The following is a 25896-nucleotide window of genomic DNA, read 5'->3' as shown; positions in this document are numbered from 1 at the left end:
ATGGAGACGGGACCTGAACCGGGGTCCAGAGCCCAGACACGCTCTCACTGTGCTGCCCTGTCAGCCACAGGACGCAGAAATAAATGAACATTGGAAAGAAAATCTAGAAACAATAAATGCTGGAGGGGGTGTGGAGAAAAGGGAACCCTCTTGCACTGCTGGTGGGAATGTAAATTGATACAGCCACTATGGAGAACAGTATGGAGTTTCCTTAAAAAACTACAAACAGAACTACCATATGACCCAGCAATCCCACTACTGGGCATATACCCTGAGAAAACCGTAATTCAATAAGAGTCATGTACCAAAATGTTCACTGCAGCTCTATTTACAATAGCCCAGAGACGGAAACAACCTAAGTGTCCATCATCGGATGAATGGATAAAGAAGATGTGGCACATATATACAATGGAATATTACTCAGCCATAAAAAGAAACAAAATTGAGTTATTTGTAGTGAGGTGGATGGACCTAGAATCTGTCCTACAGAGTGAAGTAAGTCAGAAAGAGAAAAACAAATACCGTATGCTAACACATATATATGGAATCTAAGAAAAAAACGGTCATGAAGAACCTAGGGGTACAATGGGAATAAAGACACAGACCCACTAGAGAATGGACTTGAGGATATGGGGAGGGGGAAAGGTGAGCTGGGACAAAGTGAGAGAGAGACATGGACATATATACACTACCAAACGTAAGATAGGTAGCTAGTGGGAAGCAGCCGCATAACACAGGGAGATCAGCTCGGTGCTTTGTGACCACCTGGCGGTGGGATAGGGAGGATGGGAGGGAGGGAGATGCAAGAGGGAAGAGATATGGGAACATATGAATATGTATAACTGATTCACTTTGTTATAAAGCAGAAATTAACACACCATTGTAAAGCAATCATACTCCAATAAAGATGTTAAAGAAAAAAAGAAAAAGAAAAGAGCCTTGTTTGGAAACAGTATGTTTAGTCACCTAGAAATGTAATAGGAAAATTGGAAAATGACCAGAAATAATAAGACAGCTTGGCACTTTGTATCAACACGTGTAATTAATAGCTCTCTAATGGAGAAAAACACATTAGGAAAAGTAGTCACTTTTTACATTGGCAACAGTCTCAAAAGTGTTCAGTATGTATCAACAGACAGAATAAGAAGTGGCAAGAGTTCTGTAAAGAAGGGCATCACATTACAGACGTTGCCAAAGGGGTGGAATGGGGTACGTATGGACTGTCTGTATCCCCCCAAAATTCATACCTTGAAGCCCCTCGTCTGATGAGGTAGAATTAGGCAGTTTACATGAGGCCATTGGGGTGGGGCACCCGATGGGATGAGACACTTATAAGAGGAGGAAGAGATCCCAGATCCACTCTCTCTCCACCTTGTGGGGACATGGAGGGTGGGTGGCCGCCTGGAAGCCAGGAAGATGGTGCCCTCCAGACACTGGCTCTGCTGACACCCTGATCATATGCCTCCAAACAGTGAAATAAACATCTGTTCTTTAAACCACCCAGTGTGTGGGATTCTGTTATAGCCCCCCAGGCTGCGGGGTGGGATGGATGTGAGCTCAGCCCCACTTCCGGGAAGAACGCCATTGTCTTCAGACTTTCCCACCAGAGTCCTGGAAGGCTGGACCTTGGTTTGTGACTCCTGAGGGCCCAGGACCCAGAACAAAGCGGGAGCCCAGTGAGGATACATCAGGGGAAGGCGGGAAGGAACTGGACGAGCTCTCGGGAGGAATCATCCTGGAGCTTAATGCGCTGATTTGAAATATCACCAGGAAGGAATAAAGAAGCATAGCAGTAAAGGAGAATGTTATCCTAGAATATTAGAAAAAAACAAAGACCTCCCAAGCATATGGAAGAGTTTCAGACAATGAGAGGCTGTCACAGACTTTGTAGCAGAGCCACAGGCCAAGGGGCTGCGAGCCTGGACCCTTAGGCTTCAGGTCATCACATCGGAGCAAATGGTAATTTGTGTGGGAGAAAAACAGTCAAGTAAAGTCCTATCGGTGGATCTGAACAGAACTTGCAGGACCTTGTGTTTTGTTTTCTTTTTTTTTTTTTTTTTTGCGGCACGCGGGCCTCTCACTGTTGTGGCCCCTCCCGTCGCGGAGCACAGGCTCCGGACGCGCAGGCTCAGCGGCCATGGCTCACGGGCCCAGCTGCTCCGCGGCATGTGGGATCCTCCCGGACCGGGGCACGAACCCGCGTCCCCTGCACCGGCAGGCGGGCTCTCAGCCACTGCGCCACCTGGGAAGCCCTGTTTTCTTTTTTCTGATGTGTGAAGACATGCACAGACATCAGGATGGCCACCGACCCTCGAGTTGGGCCCCCCCACCGAAGAGCCTCCCGTCCTTCCCCCAAGTGTCCAGGCTGCTTCCCCTCACCCAGCCCCCACCCCCTCCAGAAGGTGTCCTTCCCTGGCTGGGGGGTGGGGCTGGCTACACTGGTGGATTTCAATGTTTCTGGCTGTTCCTTTTTCTGAGTCCTCCCAGGTAAGTCAATGAGCAATTTGGAGAAGCTGCATGGGGAGCTGTTAGCCAGACACTGTATAAAGTGGGAGCCCCAGCTGAGCTTTACTCTCTGCCAACATCCCGCCCGCTTCCAGAGGCACCAGGCATGCTGCTCTGTCTGCACACCCCAAACACATCCCCACAGCTGACGGCTTTGAATGGGAAGCCGTACCATCGTTCTGCAGCAGGGAGTGACGCGTCTTCGAGATTTCCAACTAGCTTTGAGCAAAGCGCTGTCTCTTTTTGGTTAGCCATCCTTCTGTCACACACTGCTCAGATGTTTCCCCTTCCCAGCGTGGTCAGCATCGTGGTTTCAAGACAAGCACGACTACGGGAACTAAGACAACAAGGAAATTGCCCATTTCTGGCCTAATAAAAGCATTTATTTATAGCACGAGTACAGTCGTTAGTTGACCCCAAAGTCCTCTCCCGTTACGGATGACCCGTTTCCATCTTTTGGCGCGGCTAGAAGAGACTTCACCTGACTCATTTTAATTATTTTCCAGAAATGATCCATTTTCCATGAAATTGTGTATAGAGTTTATTTCATTCCTAGAAGTCATTATTTTGTCATGAAAAAATCCCAAGTGCCCTGGCGCACAGGGGGATAAAATTAGCCTCAACTCTCATCACAGAGCAAAGGGTGATTTTGCCTCCGTGCCTGAGTACCAGGCTTTGAGCAGCTGTCTTAGTCTGCATCGAGTGGGGTCTGCTTTAAGGGATGGGAGGCAGCCAAGCGCCCTCTGAAAGGCTGAAGGTTGCAGAGGGCCCGACAGGCTGTTTACTACGCAGCAGTGACACCTGGGAAAGCATCCCCAGGCCTAGAGCCGCAGGCTGGCGATACTGACAGGTTCTAGGAGGGATTCTCCCAAGCAGTGCTGACACGCATGCTCAGCTCTCTAGTGTGCGTGAAAAGATTTTTTTCATACCTTCAGGGAAGAGTTATTGAGGGGCCGTGGATATGAGACAAGACAGCAAGGTTCTGTTCTCTCGCTCAGTGCCAACATCTTAGGACTATTTTGAATGTCACTTAAAAATCTGTAATGTTCTGGGCTTCCCTGGTGGTTCAGTGGTTGACAGTCGGCCTGCCGATGCAGGGGACACGGGTTCGTGCCCCGGTCTGGGAAGATCCCACATGCCGCGGAGCGGCTGGGCCCATGAGCCATGGCCTCTGAGCCTGCGCGTCCGGAGCCTGTGCTCCGCAACGGGAGAGGCCATACCAGTGAGAGGACCGCGTACCGCAAAAAAAAAAAAAAAAATCTGTAATGTTCTTAAATAGATTCCACAGTTAATCAGGCATAATTCCACATCCCTCTGTAATGCGATTTAAGTATCTATAATTCCCAAGCAGCCTCCTGGATCTCGTGTTGTGTGTCATGCTGCGGAAGACTGGAAGCAAAGCCCACATCTTAACAAGGGCACTTCTTCCGAGTCACCTCTTGGGATGCGAAAAGGAATCATTGTGAAAACACTTTTTCACCTCTATTAACCACTCACTTTATAAAGACGCTGTCAGGCTTAATCAGGAGCTGAGGACGTGGGATGCTAAGTCATATGCCTAGGAAATCTCTCTGAATTCCCAGATGCTGCTTGAGGGAAAAACAACATTGGGTCCAGGAAAAAGCAAAGCGCAAGGTGACATTTACAAGAATTGATGACAGAGCCCTGAAACACGGAGCCTAATTACCTACCGCTAGTTATACCTGCCAGCTGCTGGGTCTCCAAGTCCAGGCCTCCCCACATGAGCCCCTCGGCTGTCAGCCCTGGCTGGGTCTTTGCAGGAGGCAGAGGAACTGCTCAGGTGTCCACATGGTCTGGCCAGCAGCACACTGGCCTCGGGAGGCTTCCTGACGTGGATGCTGGGGCCTCCCTTCACGCATTCACTCATTCATTCATTCATTCAATCTGCCCAGGGCTGCAACGTGTCCCAGACGCCCATCTGTGCTCTGAGGTTTCAGCGCACACCTAACAGAACCACCATCCTGCCTTCGCAGAACCTGCAGACAAGAAGCAAAGTTTGAAACATGTAGACTGTGCCAGAAGGCGATCGGGGCACTGAAGGGGGGCCAGCAGAGAGCGGAGGGCAGTTTACACCTGGAGGGGGAAGGCAACAAGGAAGTGAGAACAGGCAGGAAGCCTTAGTTCCCCGAGTGGGGGGCAAAGGGCTGTCGGGAGGACAGACGGGCAGCCAGCAGGGAGGGAGCCCCAGAGCAGACCCCTCGGGGACCCTCTGTTCTCATGGGCAGGCACTCCCTAGGGGCAGGAAGTGAAGCGGGGGCACAGGCCACACCGGGAATAGGTGGCAGAGGTACAGGTGGACGTGAGGATGTCTGGGGGCCAGGTAACACCAGGGGATGTGAGCCGAGTGGAGGGGGGATTTCAAGAGAAGGACTTGTGGCCCAGGTATATTCAGGGTCAGCCTTCCTGGATTCCTGACTGTGGGTGATGACAAAACGGAATCAGAAGACCTACAGCTTTGCAGGGAAAGGGCAGGCGCGCTCAAGGTGTGGGCAGGGTCACGCCTGGAGCTCACTGGACCTGAAAGATATAGGAATGGCCAGAAAATGCCATCTGTAAAGAGGAAAAGGCTGGGGGGGGGCAACTTGAATTAGAAAAGAATAGAGCTCAGGTGTGGACACGGTAAGCTTGAGGCGCCTCCTGGACATCCGTGTGCGTGGATGTGGGTCTGGACTAGGGAGAGGTGCCGGACAGAGATCTCACAGCCCCACGGAGCCTGCGTCCCCGTCTGTGAAGTGGAGAACACAGCGCTCCTTCGTGGAGCGGCCTCGATCCCCGGTGTCACGAGGGAAAGGCAAGAATCCCAGGGAGACAGAAGAGGACAGGCGAGGCACAGGACACCTGCGAGCATCCCTCGACGTTCTCGTGGTCCATTACAGAGCCGCTTGGCGACTTTACCAGGAAGGGAGACGTAAGTCAAGCTGCCAGGCTTCGGTACATCAGGTCGGATGAATTCAGCAAGACAGCCTACGTTCGAATCCACCTTGGCTTCTTTTAGGAATTAACTCATAATGCAATTATAAACTAATTTGGATTAAATAGCAGGAAAATAAAGTTATCTCTATTATTTTAAAGACTGAATCCTACGCTCCTTAATCCCCACTATTTACTAGGCAATGTGGATACCTAACCTCAGTGGACACAAAATAACCCTACAGAAATCACTCCTTTGATCTGCACCTCCGCTGTCTGGGGCCCTTGTCCTGCACCTTCCCATCCTGAGTTCCATCAGGGCTCTCCCTCGGGGGCGGCAGTAGAGGCCACGTGATGGGCTCTGCTAGAGGCCCCTAGCAGGTGGCATGATGGCCACAGCATCCCGTGTTTACTGACATGGCAGGCAGCATTACCTAGTCCACGCCCACATACTGCCATCGGCTCACGTAAATATGGAGGCTGAGAGGTCCCAGCACTGTGGTCTGCAAGCGGAAGGCCCAGGAAAGCTGGGGGTGTCATTCAGTCCAAGTGCAAAGGCCTGAAACCCAAGGGAGGCCCTGGGATCTCCTGAGACACATGCCACTTTCAAACAGCACAACACCGAGGGTTAGCACGACAGACAACAAAAAGGCGTGAGAAGGAACGGCCTGATTCCACCAAGGGTGCCGAACCCAACAGGACCAATGGCAAATCCTGGTATCAAACGGAGAACAAATGGCCGAAGGACTCACCGCGGACAGTGGAGTTCAGACCCGGGGCTGACGGACACGGCACAGACAGCAAGGATGTGGGTCCAGGAACTGGGTGAAGGTTGGGGTCCCAGGGATGGGTGGTGGGCAGAGCTGGAAGGGCCGCCATAAAAACTGTGGAAGAAAACAGTGACCACCCACATGGGAACAAACAGAGGCCACTTGTGCGGAGATCTCCGTAGCGAAGGCGCCGGCCCCGTCTAGGTGATTGGAGAGACAGGACAGGTGAGAGGGACAGCTTCCTCATGGCGTAAATGTCAGCCTGGGCGAGCCCTGATGGGGCAGCTCATCAGAGGCAGGGCGTCCTGTGACTGCTTAGAGAGCGGATTTGCTTTCTCTCGTGGGTCCTGAGTTCGAAGCAGGAACAAAACTTAGGGCAGCAGCTGGGGCCGGTCTGGGCTGACGGCTACAGAGGTTCTGGGGGGCTGCTGCCTGTGGGCTGGAGCCCCCTGTCGTGTGGCCTGGCACCTCTGTCCGTTTATCCCCTGGTCCAGCCTTTACCATCCTCTTCCTGTTTCCCCTCCTGGAACAATATGAGACGTTGCTGTAATTTCAAGCAGAAATGTTCCCACCCTCATTAGCTCTATTTATTATACATCGTTTCGTAAACTGTTATGCATCTTCATAAGCAGATATACTTTCTATCTTATGAGATACGGTCCTCCACGTCATTTTTATAGGGGCCAGTACTCCGTGTTCTGAATATGGGTTTCTGAATGAGTCTAACATAATCCTTAGGTTGTTTGTAATTTCCATTACTGTAAACAACGCTGCGATGAACATCCTTAGAGCTGCATCTTTGCACAGCCCATGAATAGATCCATCAATATTTCCTCAGGGTAAAATGTCTTGAGCATCATATAAGGAAAACTGCTAATGGCACGAGACTTTTAAGGCTTCACTGTACATCTTCAGATCTGCTCCCTGAAAACAGTGTAAATTTAAACAACGCTATGGGAGTCTGCACTGTTCTGAAAGGCATGCCATTGCTGAGTTGAAAAGAAAACAGGAGGAAAATGGTGGGTGTGACCGTTGATGGCTCACCGGGACTGGTGCATCTGAGGCCTCCCAGCTGGGACGAGCCCATACCCGCCTTCCTCAGGCTCTCGGTCCAGCCGTTGGCACTTCATCCTCTGCTCCAGTCTCACAGCGGCCCCAGCAAGCCAAGCTCAGCCTCCGGGCTCTCTGCTCGGAGCTCCCCGTGCCAGTTCTCGCCCCCGGGCCCACCCCCCCACCCCAACCTCGCTCCATCCGTCTGTTCCGAGGGGAGGACTGCATGTCGGGTGTTTATTTTTTCCTCGACCCCCAGCGCAATCAAATCATTTTTAGATTTGCTTATTTAAATGTCGGTTGTCTGACCTGCTTCCCATCCTCCCCCCACCCCCACCCCAGGAAATACACGCTCCAGTGAGGCAGGTGCAACCCACCAGCCTCACACCTACTGCAGTGCCGGGCGAGGGACACCTGGACGGGCTCATTTAGCGAAGGAATGAATGAATCAGTGAGTGAGGGAGTTAATGACTGAACGAAGGGGCCCTGTGCCCATTTTTTGTTAGAGCGTGAAAATATTTCCCTTTTATTTTGAATTGTAGAAGCGCTTTGCCAGTCTCCGTGTTAACCCTTTCCTAACTGTGGCGAGGCCATTTCTTCCTTGTTATTCACAGTCCGATTCTTTTAGGGTCTTTATACTTTACTTATTTGCAAGCCAGGGTCAAGTTTACTCTCTTCAGTAAAAACAGTCAGAAATATTGGCTGTTTTCTGCCTTTGATCCCATGCTGGACACAAAGTTACCACCACAGAGGTTGTACCAATAGTCATGTATCTTTTCTGATTTCTTTGTTTACAGCAAAATGGTTAATCCTATTGGGATTTGCTCAGGAATCAGAGAAGGGGTGACTGCTCCTTCCTGAGTTTAACTGGATCCAATTCACTCTGCCCGGTTGTCTCTGCAGCACTTCCAGGCACCCGCCGGGGCAAAGCAGGTCCAACATGAGACCCCCCTGGGCACACCCACTTCTCCCTAACCAGGCAGACCCTCTGTGTCCACTTCTGCCCATGGCCAGTCCCCAGGGCTCTGTTTCTCTGGGACCCTGTGTGTCTGCAGGTGGCACCCCACCCCCATCAGAGCACAAGTGTCAGCGGGTCTTCCAGCTGCTGGTAATCCTGGACCCAAAGCCACAGACCCCCAGCAGCCCCTGTGCGGTGCTTTCCTCTTAAACTACAAAGCACACCGACAACTGAAAACACAGCGGCCAGCCTGCCCTCAAAGAACCTGTCCGCCCTTCACGAAGACCCCATGACCTTCAGAAAGGAGTTTCCCCTGACCCCTGTGGGGGTTCCCTGACTGCGTGGGGAGGGGCTTCCCTGAGCATTGGGCAGGGGGCGGAGGGGGTGTCCTCCCACTTGGATGCTCTGGTACGTCAGGCAAAACACTCAGTGAAAGAGGTCTGACACCTTCTGTTTTCCAGAGTCTGGTTTTTTTCTCCTTTCCTGGTGAGTCTTCATCCCTTTCGAGGATGGTCTAGGAAGTCGGCTGTGTTGAACTAAATACCTTGTAATTACTCTTTATCATTTTAAACAAGCTTCATTTAAAAAAAAAGAAAAAGTAATAAAATAAAACAAGCTGCGTGGTAGTTTCCATGGAAAACATATACTCCTTTTCTAAGGAAGCTTCCGGAAGGCCCCAACGTGTAACAGGTTGCCGGAAACCCCCAGTGGAGACGTCGTTTGCCTGTGGCTGTGGGTGGGTAAGGGGTGCTCCAGGGTCACAGGAGCCCAGGCAGCCCTGGGGCCACGGAATGACAGAGGGGGCAGGGGTGTCTGACCAGACGAAGAGGATGCAGGCGGAACATCAGATATGGACGAGTCCCATCAGGTTCCTGGCCCCGAACTTGCCTGCCTGACACTGCCCCGAGTCCCGTCTCTGAGCCACTGCGTGAGGGCTCCAGGACGTGCTGACTGCAGCCGCCTGAGGAAGGACAAAGGGAGGCCTCGCCCACCTGCGTGATCCTCTCCGGGGAACTAAAACTCAGGGATAACGCTGAGTGTTTCTGAGTAGGCAGACTCGGCGACACCGTTCACATATCTGTCTTATAAATGAATGAACGGATTGTTCGTATTTGAACTGTTGAGTGTGCATCTTAAAATAAAATTATGGGGACATTCTAAGTCAGAAATGTTCCCCAAAAACACGCATCACCCAGCTGCTGTCAGGGGGTTACGTAAATATTCCAGAGCAGCCTCGTCGATCACAGTGAAGCTGAACTAATGATAACTTGTCGTTAAGAAGCACAGACAGGACGAATCCAGAGTCACAACTGGCTGCCCGGGGCAGCGAGGGCACCTCCTCCTCGAGCTCCCAGATCAGCCGGCCGGGGCCATCAGGCCACCGCTCCAGAGTCGCTGCCCTGAGGAAAGCCCAGTGGTGCTCTCATTCGTGTGTGTGGTCCCGAAATGTGAGGTCTCCAGCATCTCATTCTGCGCTTCCATAAGCAGGGAACTTCTAGACTTATGTGAAGATGACGTCCTTCCCAGACCAGCTGTGAGCAGGACCGCCCGTGGGAACCATGGATTTGGAGGTCGGGCCACCGCTGTCACCCTCAGGGCGCCAGGACACAGAGTGTCCCTCCTTCCCTCTTGTGCGTGCCGATGCCCGGGAGAGAAGCTTCCCCTTGCGTCCTGAGTTTCCGTGAAGTGGAGTTTCACGCAGAATCGTGACTTCGGAGCCTCTTCCTGTATCCGCTCCCTGCGTTGCGGGAGGAAGCTTTATTGCCACTCGTTCTCCTGTGATGCGTCCGTCACTCGTAGGAGGGGGCTCTTCTCACTCCGTGGACACTGGCCATGGCTCTGGACCATGGAAGGTGAACAGACCAAGTCCTAGCGCCCCGGCAGGAGAAAATGGCCTGTGCCCAGCAGGGTGGGCTGCTCTCCTCCAGAGCTGCGTGTGCTGTAAGGGCTGCTCCTCCGACGGCTGCGCCAGCCAGAGTCTCAGCTGACACCCCGGGGCCAGGAGTCCCGTAAGCGAGGAGTCCCTGCTGAGGGCTGTCTTGTTTGCGGCACAGCCGAGAAACGCCCAGGAGGTTGTGTGTGAAAGCAAACTGTGAAGCTGCCGTGGGGCCAGTGACTCCCGCAGAGAGTGTGAATCACTCTTTCCATCACCATCTCTGTGCTTCCCCCCACCCCAGGGAGACGTGTGTTTCTCATGCCTTCAACAGGGACATGGGATCAGGGACCAGCCAGGGGACCTTGCAATTGGCCTGTTACTGCGCTTCAATACAGGTGAGTATAGGCATTACTTCAGGCCCATCAACTACTGAAAATAGATCATGGACTCCAGTCACTAGCTTTGCAAGAAAAGCAGTGGGCTCGAGTTGGAAACTGTTAGGCTAGACGAAATCTAAACTCCTGTTTCTGGTCTAAAATTCTGTCTTGACAGAGGAAAGTGCCTCTGTTCATCATTACTACTCTTACCTTTCTTAGTTCCTTCTAGATTTTTCTGTGGTCCCAATTGAATATGTTTTAGTATTTGTATTATTTATGGAGGACACAAGGAATTTCAGCCTTAGAATACTTACTTTAAATGTAATAAATACTGGATCACAGGAAAACTCTTTAATTGTCCTCCGATTATAGTCGCAGCTCTAGTGAGGCCAATGTAGATGTCTGTGTTGTCACAGTATTGGTGGGTAACAAGCCACCCCCAAACCTGGCGGTCCCTGTGAGATGCGTTCATTCTCACGCTGATCAACCTACAGGGCGACTGCAGACTGACTAGCCCGGGCTGGGCTTGTCTGGGGCTCAAGCCTGTTCCGTGAGAGGCAATGCTGGGCCCAGGCAGGAGGGGCAGAGCAGCTGGGCACCAGATCAGGGTACCCCAGGGGCTCCAGGGCAAGGCCACGTGAGCACACTGGCTCCGTTCCCGCCCTCTGACACTCAGCTGGCCACAGCACTCAAGTGACCAAGCCCAGATTTTCTGAGACGGGAAAACGCATTCCAGGCAAAGCGATGGGAAGAGGGATTAAATACTGGCTGAAAAATAATTGCATCTCTTGTGTGTATAATGCACCCACGCATCAGAATCAGGTTCAAAAACACCTGTAAAAAAACCTCATGTAAGGAAGCAGCCACGGGCTGAAATCAACATCAAACGCCGGACACACAAACTCTGACTTGACATCTCGTGGGGAAGACACCAGATTGGGGCAACTTGCAGAAATCCACAGGACACACCCAGCTAATCCTACCGGTGCCCCCAGGTCTGAGGCTCCCCCTACGCCAAAAGACAACCTCTGTGAAAACTGGAAGTCTTCATACAGTTGTGAAGCTACGATTATTGTCAGCACTAATCAGACAGACCCATTTTCCGATGTACATAATCATTTTGAGATTATTATTAATAAGCACTTAAGTTCTATCGGTGGCTTTTTATTTGTCGATTACATTGCAAATTACAGGACAGCTGAAATCTAAGTAGAATTACTGTTCACATTGTAGGGAAAAAAATGAGCTCAAAGTCAACGATCCTATAGGAAAACATTCTGGCAAAAGTCACATATGAATCCCTCATAATTTTTAGGAAACGCCAGGGCCAAACCTCAAGCTTTCAGACCCTGGTTACTGAGTTGTTGGAAACCTCCCTGCAGTTCAAAGTGGCTGGATCAGTAATTAACCGAGGGATTCATCCTCCTCCGTGCTGACAGCTCAGTTTTAGTGGCACTAATGGGACCATCTCAGAAATCAGCTGGTCTGCTCTCTAATTGCTGTCAGAAACCAAAGTCTGAGCTCAATTATTCTAAAACAAAAACAGACATTTGGGGTGTGAATCCTTCAATATTTAATTGGACTATATCTGGCAACACTACCGAGCAGGTCAGCTCAATTAGTATCAGGAACACCTCTCCCAGCCAGCTTGCTTTGGAGCTGTGAGCCCCGCACCTCCACATTCACATACTAGCATCTTCATACACCCACACTTACATTTTCCCATTCGAGTCACTCATTTTTTTCCCTGAATACTTTTATTTTGAAGGGAAGCTGATACCACTGTGAAGTTACAGGTTGGATGACCTAGTTATATTTTTTATAATACTTTTAAAAATAAAATTATCGGGCTTCCCTGGTGGCGCAGTGGTTGAGAGTCCGCCTGCTGATGCAGGGGACATGGGTTCGTGCCCCGGTCCGGGAAGATCCCACATGCCGCGGAGCAGCTGGGCCCATGAGCCGTGGCTGCTGAGCCTGTGCGTCTGGAGCCTGTGCTCCGCAGCTGGAGAGGCCACAACAGTGAGAGGCCCGCGTACCACAAAAAAAATAAATAAATAAAATAAAATAAAATATCAAAATTTAAAAATGATCATCCCTGTGCAACTAAAACCATCCCGCATGCCTCCAAGAGCCTCGCACTTTGGCTGATTCAAGACCCACTTCAAGGAACAGACCTCATGCCTTCGACAGACCTCCCATGTCTGTCTCACGGGTGACAGACTTCTCAGCTTAAGTTAAGTCGTCGGCAGCGTCACACCAAGGTAGCAAAGTTTTGGTCTCAAATAATTGCCTTTTGAGTTGGTGTGGGGACCCCACACTGGGCTTCAACCCAGAAGTGCTTCCAGCAGGAGAAGATGGGCCCTGGTCTGCATCCCGCCACCCAGCACCTGCCCCCACCTGCCCACTCCTGGAGAGGCCGTGACGTTTCTACCCGGTGCTGGTGACAGAGGACGACTGGGTAGCTTTGCCCTGGGGCTTGTTGTCTGTTGTTGTGATTACCTGTTTGTTTGTTTCTCTCTTTGTTTGTAGTTTAGAAACTTAAAGCCAACTGCTGTCCCCCTGTCTTCCGACCCCCTTCATTTTGATTCAGGATTTGTGTATTCATATCTTGTATAATAGAGATGTCTGGAAACCATGTCAAACTCGGGGAAAACACAAATAAACAAGCAAACACACAAACACATACGTGGTAAAAGTACAAACAAGCTACACAAAAACGAATAAGTGACCACGTTTGTAAAGTGTGACCTGGGCTGATCGCTATATGCTTCACACACTGTGTCATTCTTCTGTTTTCCCACTAGTGATTCCTCCACCTTAGCAATTTATCTGGCGCATAAAAGGTGAAGTTTCCTAGTTTCCACTAGGGGGGATGTTCAATTTTGTTTGATTCTCTGGGCTTGGGTTTCTACCTCCAAAATCTCACCCATCTTTTTCCTTTTTTCTTTCACACTGCCACCCTTCTGAGTTCCACTCAGGGGACGATGTATGGGTATTTGTCTGAAGAAGGAGTGGGCTCAGGGCCTGTACCAGGCCTGAGGACTGGTACAGGGATGGTGCGATCCCACCAGCCTGGCCACCCACATCCCTGATGGTCAAATACAGAAGCCAGTACTGCACTGAGATAAGAACAGCTACCAATGTCGATGACCTAACATGTGCAGGAAGGGAGCACATCATCCGTCAGCCCAGACCCACTGCCCCAGTGGGTGAGCGCTGTCAAGGCCGTTTGCAACTCCCCAAAACTTTCAAATATTTTAAGAGAGGTGGTGTTCTGTCAGAGGGTCAGGCTAGTCCAGAGGTTCTTGTCCCTGACACGCAGGCTCTCCCCAGCATGCCCAAGGAAAGTGGCCTGGGATGATCCAAGGTCATGCCAAGGACAAAGCGTTGCAAGGCAACTCCAACCAGGAGACACAAATGGTCAGTCGCTCTTGAGATAATTGCAGACTCCAACATGAGGGGATGGAGGGGCTCCATGAGGACCCGCTAACTTGATGTCATGAGCAGACAACCTAGAGGGAAGACTCAGCATTGACCTGGTCCAACCCCAGCGCAGAGTGACAGCATTTCCGATGTGGCCAGTGTGATGGAGCCCTGGATGGTGCAGACAGCACGTGAGCAAGTTAAAAGGAGGGGCCAGTGATGGTGGTTCCTGGAAACAGTCAGATTTCAGTCCATTCATTTAATAAAATTATACTGACACCTACTATGTGCCAGGAAAATAAAACCGTATTAAAAATGAGAGGCGTGGGCTTCCCTGGTGGCGCAGTGGTTGAGAGTCCGCCTGCCGATGCAGGGGACACAGGTTCATACCCCGGTCCAGGAAGATCCCACGCAGAGCAACTGGGCCCGTGAGCCATGGCCGCTGAGCCTGCGCATCCGGAGCCTGTGCTCCGCGACGAGAGAGGCCACAACAGTGAGAGGCCCACGTACCGCAAAAAAAAAAAAAAAAAAAAAAAAGAGAGGCATGCTCTCTGCTGGCATGCCTGCTATTTTATGGGTAGATGGAGAGCAGCAGTGGAGAGAGGATTGTGGGATGAATGGGCAGGGCAGGGCGCCCTGGAAGCGTTCGTCTACAACTTTACGTTCTTTTTAAAGTTCCGAGCAGCTCCCTGCACCAGACATCCTGCACTTCTTTATTTATGGTCTGAAATTGGTGCTGGGCTGGACCCTGCCCTGGTGCAGGCCCCTGGAGTTCGCTGCATCCCTGGGCTGATTTCTGTGGCCCTGCCTCACCAAGAACATTTTAAGTGACTTCTAAATTGCTTCATTTATTAAATATTCGCATGAGAACAGAAAATAGGTTGATTCATTTTAGTGAAAGGGCTTTTTCTTTTTTTCTTAAAAACTTTGTGGAAAAACACCCCATAGTAATGGTGGGCCTCAGGCTGGTCCAATGGGAGAAGAGAGAGGCATTTTTTCAAGCCATAAATGAGACCATCTCCCAACACACTCTGTGAGAAACTAGGAACAAGGAGGCAAAGTTGTTCGTTGAGAAGCCAGGCTCAGGGCTGCAGGGGAGCCGGGGGACCAGCTAACTTGCTCTGCCCCCCACTTCCTTCTTTCGGGGTCTCCGAGCCCTCACAAGGTCACACGCTGAGCTGCAACCATCCATCACCGTTCCCAAGGCCGGCACGAGGGCTGCATCTGCCGCTGGCTGGCCGGAGACCCAGTTCCTCTTGACCGGATGGGGGAGGCTTCTATGAGGCACACGGGGTGCCTGGGGTCCCAAGCGTCCTCCCTGGGCAGCACATGTAGCCATAGCGCCCAGTGCCCAAGCCCTGAACAGGAGATTTATTACCCACGTGCCCGAAGCCTTCATTAGGAGTTGGAAAAACAAAAACATTATACTGGAAAATAATAGCAAAATACTTATTGGCCTCTGCCCCTGGTTGCTGGCATGGGGCTCCAAAATCCCTTGGAATCTCCTGGGTGATTAGAGCATCCTTTGTCCTAATGAGGCCACTCTGGGTGGGCTTCCGGATGGGGGCTGGTCGCCAGAAAGAGCCGCGGCCAGAAACTTGGAACTCTCAGCCACACCCCCACCCCCAAGGATGGGCTGGAGACTGAGTTAATACTGACCACGCCCATGTGATGAAACCACTATAGAATCCCAATGGTCCGGGGGTTAGGGGAACTGCTGGGCTAGTGAACACAACCACGTGTCGGGCGGGTGACGCACCCCAACTCCAGGAGGACAGAAGCCCCTGCACTCAGGACCCTCCCAGACCTCGCCCTGTGCATCTTCACGTGGCTGTTCACCTGTGTCCCTTATCGTATCCTTTTCCTACAATAAACCAATATATGTCAGTAAGGGTTCCCTGAGTTCCGTGAGCCCCCCCCCCCATCAACTCATCGAACCTAAGGAGCGGGTCTCAGAAGCCTCTGAGTTAGAGCCACATTGGACAGAGGTTGTGGGTAACCTGGGGCTTGGCATCTGAAGTTGGGGGGAGCAGTCTTGTGGAACTAAGCCCTTAGGCTGTGGGATCTGACACTAACTCCAGGAAGATGGTGTTAGAACGGAGCCAGTTGTAGGAAACCCAGCTGGTGTCACAGAACTGCTTGGTGGGGGAAAAGCCCGCACACATCCCGTGTCAGAAGTGTGTGGGTGTGTCAGGCGCGAGAAGACTGAGTTCTCCTAAAATGTCGTTTTCCATCAGCCACCAAGCAGCAAATATTTTTATAGCCGCGCTTCCTAAGTTTCATTTCAAATTCAAAAGCGTGCACATGGAGCCCCACTGATATCATCCAGGTTTGAAAAGGGGAAGAGCCACACACGGTCAGCAGCCCTCCCCAGGGGGACCTGGTATGTTTCCAAACCAAGATGCTCCTTTGCCAGAAACCCTAGAGCCACTAATTACGAGAAGGCTTAATTTGCAGACATGATGTTGCTGAAATGTTCAGACGTCAAAAATGTCAACTAACTTGAAATGTTTTTTCTCCAAAATATAATTCCCACACCATAAAATTCACGCTTTAAAAAAGTATATAGTTCAGTGCTTTTTAGTCATGATTACTGCAGCTTCATAGTAAGTTTAGAAATTGAGAAGTTTTAGTCTTCCAACTTTGTTCATCTTTGTCAAGATTGACTGGACTATTCTGATTACTTGAATTTTTATAGGAATTTTAGAATCAGTTGTCTATTTCTTCAAAGAAACCAGATGAGATTTGACAAGAATTGTGTTGAATCTGTCAATCAGTTGGGGAGATTTCGGAGATTAGCTTCACTGATTTTCTCCATTGTTTTTCTATTCTCTTTTTCATGTATTTTCTAATATTATTTCCTTCTCTCTCCTTGTTTTGGCTATAACCTAATCCTAAAGTGGAAGGTTAGATTATTGATTTGAGATCTTTCTTCTTGTAATATAGGCATTTACTGCTATAAATTTCCTCTAAATGCTGCCTTACCTGCCAATGCTTAGCAGACTTCTTTGAAGAAATGGACAAGCTGCACCCCATAATATTTGCACCCCATAAAAACTCAATATTTGAGTTTTTGCTTTGATTCATCTTAAAATATTTTCTGATTTTATTTGCAATTACTTCATTGAACCATTGAATACTTAGAGATACGTTGTTTAATTTCCAGGTATTTGTGAATTTTGCAAATTTCCTTATGTTTTTGATTTCTAACTTTATTCCCTTGTGGCTTGAGAACGTACTTTGTAAGATTCCAAACTTATCAAAATACTGAGGCTTGTTTTATGGTCCAACAGGTGGTCTGTGCCGGAGAATGTTCCACGTGCACAGAGAATCTCTGACATATATTCTCCTGCTGTTGAGTGCAGTGTGCTACAGTGCCTACTAGATCTGGTTGGTTTACAAGTTGTTCAAGTCTTTTATTTCCTTGTTCATCTTCAGCCTGGTTGTTCTCTCCATTACTGAAAATGAGATATTAAAGTCTCCAATAATTATTGTTGAATTGTCCATTTTTTCAGCTTTTGTTCATGTATTTGAGTCCCTGATTTTAGATGCATATACACTTATAATTTCTATATCTTCTGGTTGGATTCACTCCTAGAAAATATACTTCTTTGTGTTGAGAAACAAATTTTCCTATATATTCCCATAATATAATGTAGCAACTCTGGAAAGTAGATTCTTCCCCCCACCCTCCCCAGGGTTTGATGTTGCTGTTTGTTTTGGTTGTCACTGCTGTCATTGTTGTTTATTTAGTGATTTTCTTAACTAATTCTCTGAATTCAGTATTCTTTGTCATGTTTGGACACTAAGGTTTCTGCTTGGTTAGCTTAGCAATCAGCTAATAATTGGACAGAGATTTCTAAAACAACTGGAATCCATAAGTCTCCCAATCTTTGCCACGGGGTTCTATGAGCATGTTAGGACACACCTTCAACACTCAACCAGGCATCTGACAACTCTGCCTTAACCTTCACTTCCTGCTTGTGCAGAGCCTTAAGGTCAGTCAGAGGTAAGAACTCAGGGCCTCCTCAGGTCTTCCTAACTGTCTTCTCTGCCCTGTACATGCAAGTATTTTCTAGATTCCCAGGAATAACCCTGGTGGACAACTCATTCCCCACATTTTTAAAAATCTTTTTAGTTTGTCTAATGTTTGTCTCAACTGTTATCCACCACCTCAGGTAGCTGCAAAGTTAACAATTTCCTCTACTGTTTTTGACAAACGCTTTCCATGAAAAAGGCACTTTGCATTGTGCAAGCTCTGAGTTAGGTTAAATAAAGACCGCCTTGCACGTGAGGTCTTCCAGGGAGCCACCAGACAAGTCCAATCATGACAGCCATCTGCAGATAAGACTTGGAAGGAGCTCCAACCCTGCCCCTTGAGGTGAGTTTTAGGCTGCTGGGTTTCACTATAATTGGAGGCTGCTGGTTTTTAAGGCTACTGTGGAACTGCAGAAAGGATATGAGAATAGGACAAAATAAAATGCTACAAGCTTACTGTTCTGACCAAGATTCAGTTGTTATTATTGAATAAATGTTCTTCAGATTGCTGAAAAGGTTTGGTTCATTTCAGGTTCTGAAAAAGTTGATTCTGACAACTTCTGCAGCTTTCTCATTGCTCAAAGGAAGAGAGAACTTGGGGAGGTTCATAATCCACTATCTTCAGTGACCTCATTCAGCTTGATTTTTATTGTCCCTGTCCTGTCAAGGGTGAGAGTCCATCTCAGAGGGAGACCCACAGCAAGTCTGCGTGAACGAACTAAGTCTGAAGCTTGGGTGAGCCCTGGGGCTTGTCTCCCGCACAGCTTACGTGGCTCACCATGGGGGTCTCCCCCGTGAGCCATAGCTGCACAGACCTTCCCTCTCCTCACCACACATTGCATGAAATAACTTGTGCCAGCCCGAAGGACTGGCGTCCAGGAGAGGGCTCTCACCAGAGCCTAGAGTGCCTTGCTGGCGTCCTCATCTTGGACTTGCACCCTCCAGAATACCATGAGACATAAACTTTGTTGTTTAAAAACCACACAGTCGGGCTTCCCTGGTGGCGCAGTGGTTGAGAGTCCGCCTGCCGATGCAGGGGACACGGGTTCGTGTCCCGGTTCGGGAGGATCCCACATGCTGCGGAGCGGCTGGGCCCGTGAGCCACGGCCGCTGGACCTGCGTATCCGGAGCCTGTGCTCCGCAATGGGAGAGGCCACAACAGTGAGAGGCCCGCATACAGCAAAAAAAAAAAAAAAAAAAAAAAAAAAAAAAATCCACCCAGTCCGTTTTGTTACAGCAGCCAGAGCGGATTGATGCGGGAAGGAATAAACTCAGCCTGCCCTATAGATTTTGGATTTGCCATTCCTATGATCACCTACAATTCCTTGAAATAAACCTCTGTTACACATAAATATCTTACTGGTTCTGCCGCCCTGGAGAACCCTTATACATAGGGCATAATGAATTCTGTCATGGCTTCATCTCTCGGTAAAAGTCATCGTGAAACACAAAGGGCAAGCCGGAAGTTAAGGGGGATCGTTCTCATTTAGGGTTTGCCTGTTCTTCGTCCTCTATTTCTCTGTAGTTGCCACGCTGGTTTTAGCTGTTGTAGTCCTCAAACAAGAGGTGAGTCGTCAAGTCCATTACTGCGGCAGCACCTGGGAAGGGCCACGTACTCCATGATGGCATAAGGACTTCTTGCCAGCAGCCACCTGACCCTCCCACCATGTGACCTTGGCCAGAGGACATGCATCACAACCAGCTAATGATGAGTCAGCCCGTGCCCTCATTAAGACAGGAGCTCCAATCTCAGCTTCTTAATAACTCAGTCTGACCAAATAATTAGAATCACATCCTGCCAAGAGTTGCTGGTCTTAGAGAGTTAGGGGGGCTCCATGCAGAAATTAGAGATGAAATTTCACCTGATTTAAATTTTATTTAACAGATACTCATCGGGCCAGGAGCCATTGGGCAAAACAGTCTCTCAGCAGTAAAGAAGCATGTACGTCTATAGAAAAATTTAGCGATAATTATATAAATTATATATAATTATATAAATTATATATAAATATAAATTATATAATTATATAAATTATAAAAATAAAAATAATTACATCTGAAAACTCCTTGGTTTAAAAATTATCATAGGGTCATGCCTGCTTCTAGAAAATTCTGCCCATGTGTGTGAGCACTTCAGGGCTAGAAATACCAAAATCTGTGGCATTATGGAACTGCAAGTTAAACAACAATGACCAGTACACACCTATTAGAATGGCCAAAATCCAGAACATTGACAACTCCAAGTGTTTGCGAGGATGCGGAACAACAGAAACTCGCATTCATTGCTGATGGGAATGCAGGATGGTCCAGCCACTGTGGAAGACGGTGTGGTGATTTCCTGCAAAACTGGACACACTCTTACCATACTACCTAGCATTCACTCACCTTGGTATTTACCCAAAGGAGTTAAAAACGTATGTCCACACAAAAACCTGCACGTAGAGGTTTAAAGAAGCTTTATTTGTAATTGCCAAAACTTGGGAGCAACCAAAATGTTCTTTAGTAAGCAAATGGGTAAATGACACTGGCACATACGGAAAATAGAATATTATTCAGCAATAAAAGGAAATGAGCTATCAAGCCATGAAGAGACACGGGAGGAAGCTGAAATGTGTCTCACTACGGGAAAGATGCCAGCCTGAAAGGGCTACAGACTCCGTGACACCAACTCTGTGACATTCTGGAAAAGTACAGCTATGGAGACAGGACGAAGACCAGTGGTTGCCCGGGGCTGTGGCGGGGAGAGAGGGATGAACGGGCGGAGCACAGAGGATGTTTAGGGCAGTGAAGCCATCGTCTATGATACTGTAATAGTGACACATGTCGTTACACACCTGTCCAAATCCACAGAATGTGCAGTGAACCCGGATGTAAACCGTGGAGGCTGGGTGACGATGGGTGTCAGTGTAGGCTCATCGATCGCAGCCAATGGACCACCTGGAGGGAGGTGTTGATACAGGGGAGGAAAGGGCAGAGGGTACATGCGACACCTGTACCTTCTGCTCAGTTTTGCTGTGAACCTAAAACTACTCTAAAATATAAAGCCTGCTTTTTAAAGTGAAGGAGGGACGCAGAAGGGGCCGTCAGAGTGCTGTACGTGAGAAGAACCCAGCCTGCCCAGCTGGCTCTCAAGGTGAGGAGAAGGGTCCCTGAGCCCGGAGATGCTGGAGGAGGCTGGGGGATGGATCTGGATTCGCGTCCGGGTTGTCAGGGTTGGGAAAGTCGTCTTGGTTTCAGCCCAGTGAGACCTGGGCGGAGCTCCAGCCACAGAACCCTGAGATAACAAACGTGTGTTGTTTGAAGTCCCGAGGATTGAGGCAGCACCTGACACCAGCGTTACTTCACACACACCGCTGCCGCGACGTTGCTTTTCTGCAGGTTAATTTTTTTTCACTTAACAATGTACCTTAGAGATTATTCCCCATCTCATTCTTTATCATGGTTGCATAGTATTACCATTATTTATTTACCCAATTCCTATAGATGGGCATTTTGGCATTTTGCAGTGTTTTTTTTTTTTAACTTCAAACAATGCTGAGCTAACGGGCATGTGGGCCCCCACTTCCCCCTCTGCCATTTTCTGTCTGGGAGGAGAGCCGGCTTTCGACTGCCTCTCCCTGTGCTGGGGCAGGTGGATCTCACCCTGTGAGCTTTGACGCCGCATGCAATTCCAGAACTCTCCATCAGGAACTCACACACGTCTCAGCATCACCTTGCTGGGGACTCTAACTGCTAATCACCTCATTTAAATGTCTACTGCTTCCCTCTCCCTCCAATGCCCAGGGGGTGTCAGGCAGGTGCAGTTAAATCAGGACCGTCTCTGCTGAGGCACCTCCCGGAGGCTGGGATCCTGCCCGCCCCCTCCCCTCCGTAAGCGGGAACCCCCCCACCCCACCCCGTGAGCTCCTCCGAGATCCCACAGACACAGGGGACCAGGCGTCCAGGAACGGCGTCTGCAGAAGCAGCAATTCAATCACAATCGAGGAAGAAAAACACACATTTTCTCTCTGTCTCTGCCGATTTGGAAAGTGGAGACAGTTGATTTCAAGGGGTCCTTTGGGAAATAAGAGGAAACAGGATTTGGAATAACTGTGGGAAGGAAGGTGAGGGAGTAATCACAACCGGAGACAACAGTCATCCTCAGAAGGGAAGAGGGGTACCGTGGGGCGGCCGCAGGCAGCTCAGGGGCCCTCGGGAGTGGAGAGGGGCCTCCCCCGAGGGGCCTCTGATGTTTCCCAGCCCCGAAGGCCAAGAGCACGCCGTCCTTCCCTCCGCCCGTCAGACAGCCCAGGCTCGGTGGGTGATGGAGGCATAACCCCAGAAGGGTGTTGGTGATTCCCGCCAGCCTGTGGCGCTCCCCAGGGTCAGGGAGGCGAAACACAGGATGCTGGGCCAGTCTGCAGAGTCACTGGGAGGGACAGAGAACCTGGGTTTCTGACCAGTACCCGGGTGATTTGGACGTGATGGACCAGAGACCCGGACTGGTCCACCTGGCTCCAGCGTGGGCTGTTCTGGCTGAGAAGGGACTTCCTTCCATCTCACTGGGCAGACGTGGAAGGAGCAGGGGGTTCAGACAAACATTTGGAGAAACGTGTGGTTCCCCCCGCAGGCCACCAGGAACCGGCCGCCAGCCCTCTGTAACCCCTAAAAATGACAGATGGGATAAAGCAGTGGCCAGGAGGACATGGCATCTGCAGTCCAGCCACACCCTCAGGCCTCTGACTGCAGACCCCGGCAGAGTGACGGGGACGTCGACTTTCATCCCCCCGGTCTCCTCCCACGGGGCTTGGCCGGCCTCCGGGGGTGCCACGGCGCACAGGGGGCCGCTGCGCTCACTCTGCTTCTCCTAACACAGGGGCTGGTGGGCGTGTGGGGAACGCGTTCTCAGGTGCTCAGTGCGGAACTCTGACGCCTTAGAGGCTGGTGGGCCCGTGATCCAGTGTGTTACCTCAACAAACCCCTTTTTAAAAGATCAACCTTGTCAGGAAACGAATCCAGATAGACACTGAGAGCCATCGGGGAAATCTGCCATCACTGCAACCTGAAAGCCGCCCCCATAGGGTGACCACAGGGCACGTCAGCTCACGGGAGCCCAGCACTGGCTACACCAGGTGCCCGAGACCCCTTCCACGGAAGCCAGCGGCAGAATCGGATTCTAGGCTGGTCTGAGCTTCAGAGAGCCTCCAGTCCCTTCAAACAGAACTTCCAGACATTTGGGACGGAAGCCCGTCAGCGTTTACCTCCTTATGAGACAGCGTTCAGGAGCATAACAGCTGTAGAGTGATTTAGCCCAAGATGCAGACGTGCCTCTCCCGGAGACCACTGTCCGAATCGTCAGCCTGGCCAGGGGCCCCGTCTGCCCCAGGGCTCCCCGAGACCGCCTGCGTTTGCACCTTCCAACGATCACTTCATTATCACCGAGGTAAAACACGTGCTTAAAATGGCAATGGGTCTATGTCAGACGACACAGGAGCCAAGTCAGAGCTCCAAAGGCCAAAGCTGGGGCATTTGGAAGAGAACGAATAATGCAGTATTGGATTATAACCCTAAATGCAAATAAATACCCGTGAGCCCATACAGTGTGACTAGATGACTAAGTAAATAAAGGGGGAGAAGAGGCAGGTTCCCGTGCGGCACAATTCCAAATACTTTACGTAGATACTCCAACCCCGAGGACAAGGTACACTTAGCGCTTCAAGAGTAGAGTGTGGACAAGCAACAACGGAAGAGAATCTTCCGAACAGAAACACCTCAGCCAGGTGTGCAAGGCCCACACCAGCGGTGATCAGTCAGGCTGACAGGATGTGAGGAGAAGGGACCTCACCTCCATGGTCCTGCTACCAGGAACCCATTGCCCAGTCCAGTCATGAGAAAAACACAGACAAATCCCCTCTGACGGACCTTCTACAAAACACCCGCATCACCCTCCCCAAAACCACCCACGTCATCAAAACAAGGAAAGTCTAAGCAGCTCGCACAGCCCAAGGACACACATCTGGTGTCACGTGGGATCCCGGATGGGCCCGGAGACAAAAAAAGGACATCAGATACTACCTAATAAATGGAAATAAATATAAATAAACTGTGACTTCAGTTAACATAACAGAATTGTCTGTTCGGTGTAACAAACGTCCCCACTAATGTGTCGACAGCAGAGACTGACTATGAGGCCCGTGGGAACTTTCTGGACCATCTTTGCAACTTCTCTGTAAATCTAAAATTTACAGAAATTGGGATTTTGTAATTATAAATTTACAAAAATTAATTTTAGTTATAAAATTAAAAGTTTATTTAAAAAAAATTTTAAGTCATAAGACCCTAAAATTTTCTGGGGCCCAGCTCCCTGCAGCTCATGAGGGAGCATTCAATCCTGACTTTTCTGCCACCAAGAACGTCCAGCGCTGGAGCAGGTGACCCAGGACGTCCAACGAGAGAGCAGGAAGCAGGGTGTGAGCACAGCTGCCCTCCACCCACTGGCCTAATTGTCCGGACGCACGGAGGGGACGGAAGCTCTGGGTGACCTTGCCTGTTGGTTACACTTCCCACCCAGGGTGGTGACACTCGTGCAAATTATTTGGCTTCAGGTCTGATTAGCTCCCCTGGTCAAACCTGCTGACGGCCCACTGCCCACGGCCCACCGGTGACCTCCTGCCAAAGAGAGTCAGGCACGCTGCTCCCCACACGTCTCAGGAAGGGGTGTCGGGGGCTGGATACCCGGGAGGCAGGTCTGAGGTGAGCCTTGAAGGACAAGCAGAGGTTTTGCCAGCCGGGTGAGTGAGCTGGCCCCTGCCCAGGAAGGGCTGTCCACCCCGACTCGGGCTGGCTACGTAGGCTGCTGCCCAGATAAAAAGGTTTTCAGGAAGCCCTAAAAGGAACAGCGAAGGTCTGAGCAACTCCACCATCTGGGCGAGCTCTTCCCTGGGCTCCCCGAAGGCATCTGAACCGGAGCGGGGGGCTGGCTTCTCTCTGGGCAGGATTGGAGTTCCTTCCAGCTCCGGGATCCAGTGGTATTGACTCGACCCCTCTATCTCTGGCCTTGTACTTAGATTCTGCTGTGGGCGGAGGTCTGTTTCTCTTCCCATTTCAGGTCTATTTATCCTAAAATCCTGCTTCAATGTGAACAGGCTGATATCCTGTCAGTTACCTACCACGTTCCCGGGGCCAGGGGGCTCATGGTACCCTCTCCGTGCTGCTGTCCACCCAGGGCAAGGCTGTGAGGCTGGCCCCTGACCCCCCGATCTCTGGGGCAGTGGCAAGAATCAGGATGCGTTCCCACCGCCCTAGACACCCTCGGGCTCCTCCCCTCGCCTTCAGCCTCTCCTTCTGAAGCAAGTCACCAGAGTCCAGCCCGCACTGGAGGGGGTCCCGGGGGTGGGAATGCTGCTCCCCCTCCTGGAAGGGGGATGGGCCACACACATCACTGGAAGTTCTCCCATCCAGAGCTTCTTCCTCCCAGGTCCCCCACCTCTGCCCTGTCCCAGGTTCTTAGCTGGGGGGGATGCAGCCTGGGTGGTTTTAATTCTCGTGTGATTTCAGTGCACCTGAGGCTCAGCCTGACTGTGTAAGTCCCCCCACCCCCGCCTGGGGTGGCTCCGGGCCCTGTGTCAGGGTCGTGCTGGTGAAAGCACACAGCCCAGGGAGTTTCCTCCGCAGCCTCGGAAGCATGGACCAGGGTTAGAACAACCCCAAATCCTGGTCTGGAACGCACACCTCCTCCTATTTCTTGAATCAGGAAGACAACAGCTGCTTCTTTCTGATTTAAAGCGTTTGCAGAAGCCACTAGAACGTGTGCTGTCAGCACGGGGGGCTGGCGTCTCCCCACCTCGCCCTCGCCCCGCCCTGTTCCGCTTGGGATCATCACGTGGGTGCAGCTCTAGACTCTGTCCTCACCCCACCTGTGTCCTCTGCCCGGAGCCAAAGACATCCAAGCATCCACCTGCAAAATAGAGCATACACTTCTTTTCATAA

The sequence above is a fragment of the Globicephala melas genome, chromosome 10 (assembly GCF_963455315.2).
Source record: "Globicephala melas chromosome 10, mGloMel1.2, whole genome shotgun sequence".
NCBI lineage: Eukaryota > Metazoa > Chordata > Mammalia > Artiodactyla > Delphinidae > Globicephala > Globicephala melas.
The sequence above is the reverse complement of the archived record's forward strand: the minus strand, read 5'-3'. Positions refer to the sequence as shown.